Raw genomic sequence first — 8,049 nt, 5'->3', positions numbered from 1 at the left:
CTCTCTCTCTCTCTCTCTCTCTCTCTCTCTCTCTCTCTCTCTATATATATAAAATGAACATTTAAAATGTAAACAATTATATTTCAGAGATTAATTTCCAGGTAAAAATATATTTTTTAAATAATAAATAATTTTTTTAAGATTATTTAAAAATGAAAAAATGTAATTTGAGAAATTCAAATCATGAATACATTAAATTGTTTTAAAAATCGACAATAAATATGTCATTTTAAAAATGTACATTTTGTTCTTAAAATAAATAAACTGTTTAATATACTTTTTCAAACCAAGAGAAATTTCAATGAAAAAAAGAATTAAAGATGTGCAAAATATTGGAATAGCCTACTCTATAAAATAGAAACTGCAGAGGCTAGATAAAAATTACATAAACATAAAAAAACACACACAAAAAAACCCCAATAACCATGAGGTAAAAAAGTGGTAAATAAGAATATGAAAAATAAAAGAAAAATATGTTAAAATACTTTCAATTGCCAAAAATCGATCTTTTATCAAATAAAAACCTACATTAAAGTCACACCATATGCGAGTTACAATATTTCATTATTTACATTTATTTTGAAAAATCACAACTTGGATAATGACTGCTTTAATTTGAAAATAAATGATCACGTAAATGCACACACGCACATAGACTCATGCACACACCTGATCAATGCTAATGGAGTCTACCCTGCCCGGTAACAAGAGCGGGCCTGTGTGTGTGTGTGTGTGTGTGTGTGTGTGTGTGTGTGTGTGTGTGTGTGTGTGTGTCTCATGACAAGCATGCTAATGGCAGACTTACATGCGTGTTAGAACACATAGCATTTACGGGACACACTAATGGCTAACTAACAGGCTCGTGACACGTAAAGGGCATGTTCGACGAGACACAGCAGATGTCACTAAACCGTCCAAAATAATCCATGCAGTCAATCGCAACAAAGGGATGTGCTCTTTAATGGACTTTTACTGTGAAAGGAGCGACCGGAAATTGGAAATCATCTGCACCTGGGGCAAACTATGGCCAGTGTACAGGCCATGTTTCGAAGGACACAAACAGAAAGGGGAAACCCCCCCCGTAAGTTTACAGTTTTAAATTAAATTATTTATGTAAGGAATTTTTTGAAGGGAGGGAAATGGGTGGAAGGAAGAAGAAGGATGCCTGGATGGATGGTAGGAAGGAGGCAAGCATGGATGAATAAAGGAAGGGAGGAAGGATAAATTAAAGAATGAAGGAAGAAAGGGAAGGAAAGATAGATGATGGAAGGAAGGAAATAAGGACATATGCAAGGAAAGGAAAGTTGTGAAGAAAGAAGGAAGGATGAAGGTGAGGAAGGAAGGAAAGAAGGGTGGGCAGAGGGGAAAAGGTGCAAAGGAAGGAAGGGAAGGAGGCTGGAAAGTAGGAGAAAAGAAATAAAAGGAAGAGAAGAAGGATACACGGAAAAAAGAAAAAGGGGAGATAAGAATGGAAGGAAGGCACAAGGTTGATGGAAAGTAGGAGAAAAGAAATAAAAGGAAGAGAAGGATACGCAGAAAAAAGGGGAAGGAAGAATGGAAGGAAGGGACAAGGTAGGTAGGGTTGAGAAGGGATGATGGAAGGTGTGCACGATGGGGAGAAAGGGAAAAAGAAGGAAAGTCGGAAAGATGAAGGCAAGGAAGGTAGAAAGGGCGTGTAGGGAGGAAGTCGAAAGAAAGTAAAGGAGCAAGGCTGGAAGGTAGGATGAAGGAGGAAGGAGAAATGGAAGGAAGGAAAGGAACGGGGAGGAGAAAACCAAAAGGAGAGAGTATCAGGAATGTGTAAAAAAAGAAGAGTCGGAAGAATCAACAAATCAAACGTAGGAAAGCCAGGAAGGTAGCAAAGAAAGAGGGATGAATGGAAGGAAGGCGATTTGAAAGAAAGCAAGCGTGGGAGGTCGGGTGAAGGGAAGTATAAAAGGAAGGATGGAAGGCGGGAAGCATACGGGCAGGAGGGTGGGAGGAAATAAACCAGCAATGAAGGACGGAAATAAAGAAGAAGCTACGTGATGAAGTTTGGTCTACTTTGGACGATGACTCTCCTTGTTCCCTGGGGGAGGTCACGGACGCTTCGGCGCGAGGACATAAAACACACTGAAGGCCCATCCAGAGTTTCCTTCAACTTGAGCACTCGCGCTCTTCTTTAATGGCTCTTTTGCCCTCTTCCTCCCAAATCCAGTCCATCTTTCTTCCCCCGTCCTCTGCTCTTCTCTTCTTCATCCCTCCATCTTGACCATGTGCAGCGGGGTTATTGATGACCCGCTGTTCTCTGCGACAGACAAGAAACGGAAACCTCTGCAAACTGCTTCTCCAGCCCTCAGGCAGGTGGCCAGCTGGGTGTGAGTGTGTGTGTCTGTGTGTATTTTATGATTCAATTTTGCCCTTTGTGAGCGAATATAGGATTTAATTGTAAAGGTATTGCAAAAAGTAGCCGATTAGACTAAATACGTATCATTTTATGGGCAAAATATAGCCTTTTAAAGCGAAACGTATGGCAAAAATTGAATACCAACATAAAGCTTTGGAGCGCCTTGTTATCCGCTATGAGTAGATGCAAGTCATCCGGAGAAGGTGGAAGAGCATGGGGGGGAAAAAAAAGACAGACATGACAGCCTGCGTATGTACTCAGACATTATGTTGGTGCGGCGGCTTTAGAGTGCCTCGTTGTTGGCTGTAAGTGACGACCCTGGCAGGTTATACCATCCGGCTACCGGCGGCTTTAGGTGAGGAAAGATTCACATTTAGAATGTAGCAGCCGTTTGTCCCGGTTGTACGATCAATGCTGCACATTTGAAAGAAACAAGTTGAAAAAAATGTTTTTATCTGTGAAAGGTTATTCTCAGCACAAAAGGCCGGCCCCCTTTTTCATTCGAGCTAATTTTCATTGCATTTTGACTTTTGTTTTTTAAATTAGGTTCGTTTAAATTTGTTTTCAGAAGGGGTTTGCTAGTTTTTGTTAACTTTTTTTTTTTAATGTTTCCTTTTAGTTTAGTTTTTAATCGCTTTAGTATTAGTTTTAGTGTGTATATACAGTATATAATGTGTATAGGAGTATTTGATGTGTCCAAGATTTAAAAAAAAAAATCATAAGTGTTGTGTAATAAAAGCAAGGAAGGTAGAAAGGGCGTGTAGGGAGGAAGTCAAAAGAAAGTAAAGGAGCAAGGCTGTAAGGTAGGATGAAGGAGGAAGGAGAAATGGAAAGAAGGAAAGGAACGAGGAGGAGAAAACCAAAAGGATAGAATATCAGGAATGTGTAAAAAAAAGAGTAGGAAGAATCAACAAATCAAATCTAGGAAAGCCAGGAAGGTAGCAAAGAAAGAGGGATGAATGGAAGAAAACAAAACAAAAAACATTCTCATAGCGTGATGGAGCCTTTTCTTAAGATTGAATGTTTTATTGACAAAATGTAGCACTCAGCTTTTTTTTTTTTTTTGTGCCAAAATACAACTTTTTGTGTGAACCATTGTCATTTTCTGCGCAAATGTTGCACTTTTGTAGTCCAACATAGCATGTGAAGATTTATGGATGGAGGAGCTGATGACATTCGAGGAGGAGGAAGTGGGTCAGGGAGGAGGAGAAGGTGTCTCCAGCGAAGATTTATGTGCGACGCCTCTTCTTCCTCTTCTTCTTCTACTTCCAGCTCTTCCTCCCAAATCCAGTCCATCTTTCTTCCCCCGTCCTCTGCTCTTCTCTTCTTCATCCCTCCATCTTGACCATGTGCAGCGGGGTTATTGATGACCCGCTGTTCTCTGCGACAGACAAGAAACGGAAACCTCTGCAAACTGCTTCTCCAGCCCTCAGGCAGGTGGCCAGCTGGGTGTGAGTGTGTGTGTCTGTGTGTATTTTATGATTCAATTTTGCCCTTTGTGAGCGAATATAGGATTTAATTGTAAAGGTATTGCAAAAAGTAGCCGATTAGACTAAATACGTATCATTTTATGGGCAAAATATAGCCTTTTAAAGCGAAACGTATGGCAAAAATTGAATACCAACATAAAGCTTTGGAGCGCCTTGTTATCCGCTATGAGTAGATGCAAGTCATCCGGAGAAGGTGGAAGAGCATGGGGGGGAAAAAAAAGACAGACATGACAGCCTGCGTATGTTCTCAGACATTATGTTGGTGCGGCGGCTTTAGAGTGCCTCGTTGTTGGCTGTAAGTGACGACCCTGGCAGGTTATACCATCCGGCTACCGGCGGCTTTAGGTGAGGAAAGATTCACAGTTAGAATGTAGCAGTCGTTTGTCCCGGTTGTACGATCAATGCTGCACATTTGAAAGAAACAAGTTGAAAAAAATGTTTTTATCTGTGAAAGGTTATTCTCAGCACAAAAGGCCGGCCCCCTTTTTCATTCGAGCTAATTTTCATTGCATTTTGACTTTTGTTTTTTAAATTAGGTTCGTTTAAATTTGTTTTCAGAAGGGGTTTGCTAGTTTTTGTTAACTTTTTTTTTTTAATGTTTCCTTTTAGTTTAGTTTTTAATCGCTTTAGTATTAGTTTTAGTGTGTATATACAGTATATAATGTGTATAGGAGTATTTGATGTGTCCAAGATTTAAAAAAAAAAATCATAAGTGTTGTGTAATAAAATAAACTACAATCCTCTAACGACTATTTGGCCTTCTCTCTTCTGGACGGCCACAAAACCAAAATAAAAAAATCTAAATCAAACCTGAATGCTCAAAAGTGTCAAAATTATGTTTTTGGGACAAAACAAAACAAAAAACATTCTCATAGCGTGATGGAGCCTTTTCTTAAGATTGAATGTTTTATTGACAAAATGTAGCACTCAGCTTTTTTTTTTTTTTTGTGCCAAAATACAACTTTTTGTGTGAACCATTGTCATTTTCTGCGCAAATGTTGCACTTTTGTAGTCCAACATAGCATGTGAAGATTTATGGATGGAGGAGCTGATGACATTCGAGGAGGAGGAAGTGGGTCAGGGAGGAGGAGAAGGTGTCTCCAGCGAAGATTTATGTGCGACGCCTCTTCTTCCTCTTCTTCTTCTACTTCCAGCGAGGAAGTGAGGTGTGGGTGCGGGAGGGGGCAGGAGGGGTCATGGAGGGTGGATTAGGAGGGTGGGGGGGGGGCATTGCTATCGAAACTAAATGAGAGTGTCAGGTCGCTGGTGAATTGGACCCGGGGCGACGCCACGAAGGAAGAAGTGGGCCATGCAGGGAGAGGAGGAGGAATGATGGAGGGCCGAGCTGGAAAAGGGTCCAGGCGTTGAGGGGTGGGAATGGGGGGGCAGATTAGTGAGAGGAGGGGCGGTGCCGTGAAGTAGTGTGTAAGCTTTTAGATGATGTCAGTCCCTGGTGGAGCCTGGCTGGCGTCCGCTGGTCCGGAATTAATGCTGGATGATGAACACTCTCACTGACCATCTGACTGGCAAGACAAAAAAAAAAAAAAAAAAAACATTGTTATTATTGTCGTTATTTTGATCGACTTGACACACTTTTGAAGATAAACCTTCATCGACCAGTTTGCCGGCAGTGGTGAAAAAAGCCATTTCATCACACTGACAACCGACCACCTATAGCACATGTGTGGAAAATATAAATGGATAATACAGCATTTGTGTTATTGTCTTACGAATTTATTCTGACCAATTACAGGTTCCTTCCTCCAAAAATAATAAGAATAAGAAAAGTCATGAACATTTTCCCCAAATTTCAGAAAAATTCCAGTTTTCTAAAAACAAACAAACCAAAAAAACCCCAATGTTAAATCATCCGCAAGTGGAGATCTTGCAGTTCCTTATAAATGCACTTTATGTGCGGCGCTCTCCTGCACAGACTCCAGCAAGTCAGTTTCTGCCCCCCCCCATGTCAAAGACTCAAATTTAGAAGAGAATGAGAGGAGCCACTTCCATTGGCTGGGAACCAATCCAGCTGTGTTCACTGCCACAACCGCATGAATACTCATTTTTAACTGCGCCCATCTACAAATATACCAAAAGCAAGAAAATTGTTAGACTGCGTTTTACGCTAAGCTTGGACTAGGCACGGAAATTGTGTGTGTGTGTGTGTGTGTGTGTGTGTGTGTGTGTGTGTGTGTGTGTGTGTGTGTGTGTGTGTGTGTGTATGCGTGCACTCTCACACCATCATCCAGATGCGTCCCCCGTGTCACGTCTGAACCACCTGTGGTTCATGATTCCTGTGCCACATGACAGCGGCAGTGCAGCTGGCTTTACACACACCCACACTCACACACACACACACACACACACACACACACACACACACACACCACACACACACACACACACACACACACACACACACACACACACACACACACACACACACACACACACACTGAGGTTTCACAGGAGGCGACAAACACATGGTTAAAGATCCCAGTAGAAAGGTGTCATGGCGACGGCGTGCAAACATGAGGTCCAATGAGACTGACTTGTTTGTTCGTACTTTAGATGGATGGTGGGATGGGTAGATTGAGAGAATGATGGATCACATTATCGAAAAAAAATATCGATCTTTTTTGTCCCTCCCCACACAAATATCACGGAAAGATTCTAGTTTTTTGTTCCTCAGCAAAAATGACGAATTCCAATTTTTTTTTTACCAACTACTGTGTGTGCTTTAAAGCATTAGAAAACTGCAAACCAACTTCCTGTTCACTCACTGTTGGACATCAGGGGACACTCGAGACAAAATCGAAATCATTTCTACTATCTTACCTTATACATTGACATTGACATTTCAGTATAAAAGCTGTCAGGTGCATGCCACAGCAACAGGGGGCGCTATCATGAATCATTTGGCCAGTAAGCACCCAGACACAAAACGCTAAATTCTACGGCCCGTGTCCCCATTACGCAAACAGTGTGTTACATTAGAGTGAAGCTCCTAATGCTGCGTTTAATCCCCTTGCGAAGAACACATTGGGCACAGTCCACCGGTAATAGTTTGTGTGTGTGTGCCTGTGTGTGTTAGCAATGATATATTTGCAGCTGTCAATCACGGAACGAGAAGGTAATGACGCGGCTACATGTTTGTGGCGTATAAACGCGCATTAGCCAGGGCGGCCATCAAAAGAAGGTCACTGCAGAGATGTTTTATGGCCTCGTAAAAGTAGATAACGTCTCTCTCCTTCTACTACACACCTCTATTGTTTATACACACACGCGCATACACGCGTACACACACACACATATGCCTCTCAACGGCCACTTTGTCTCTCCGCTAACCACATGAGACATCTCAATGTGACTTTAATTTACAAAAAGGCACTTTGATACCTGTTGGGGCAATGCCATGGATGTTAAACTGGTGAGTTGAACATCTGGAAATGCTAAGCTATCATGCAAGTATGTGCTAGTAGTAGTAGTACTAGTGTGAGTAGCAGTCGTACTTGTGGTAGAAGTACTAGTACAAGTAGAAGTAGTAGTGCTAGCTGTAGCCATGATTGTATTAGTAGAACTAGTAGCTGTACTTGTGCTAACAATATTAGAATGAGCAGTAGCTGAAGCGCTAGTTGCAGTAGTAGTGCTAGTAGTATCAAGCTGTATTTGTCGAGATAGAGTAGTGGGAGTACTATTGATAGGAGCAGCCATAGTTGTACTCGTAGATCTAGGAGCAGGGATGGCGCTACACTTGGGACTGGGAAGGGGTTGAGTGGGGGGTGGGGGGGGGCTTAGCCCCATTCGAAATCTGCTTCATGCTAATAGAGAACTTACACATTAAAAGTTCAAGTAGGACTTGAGCATTCATTGCTGAAAGCCAACATGCTAGTTAGTAGTTTAAGTGAGACTGGTATACATTTTGAGGGTGACCAGCTGTTTCCGTCAATCTGCCAGCCACTATTGATCAATCCCCTGCACCCCTCCTTTAGTAAAAATCAATGATGAAAATGTCTTAAGAGCTCACGTAGAAGCCATCTGCTCCCCCATAACTCCCATTTTCGGGCTCCTCCTCCTCCAAGACGTGCTCCTCCATCCCTGGAGATGTGACGCGGGTCACCTGAGGGAAACGTCATGTGACTTTTTCTTTGTTGGACTTAACTCTCCACACAT

The sequence above is a fragment of the Hippocampus comes genome, unplaced genomic scaffold, assembly GCF_001891065.2.
Source record: "Hippocampus comes isolate QL1 unplaced genomic scaffold, H_comes_QL1_v1.1 scaffold321, whole genome shotgun sequence".
NCBI lineage: Eukaryota > Metazoa > Chordata > Actinopteri > Syngnathiformes > Syngnathidae > Hippocampus > Hippocampus comes.
The sequence above is the reverse complement of the archived record's forward strand: the minus strand, read 5'-3'. Positions refer to the sequence as shown.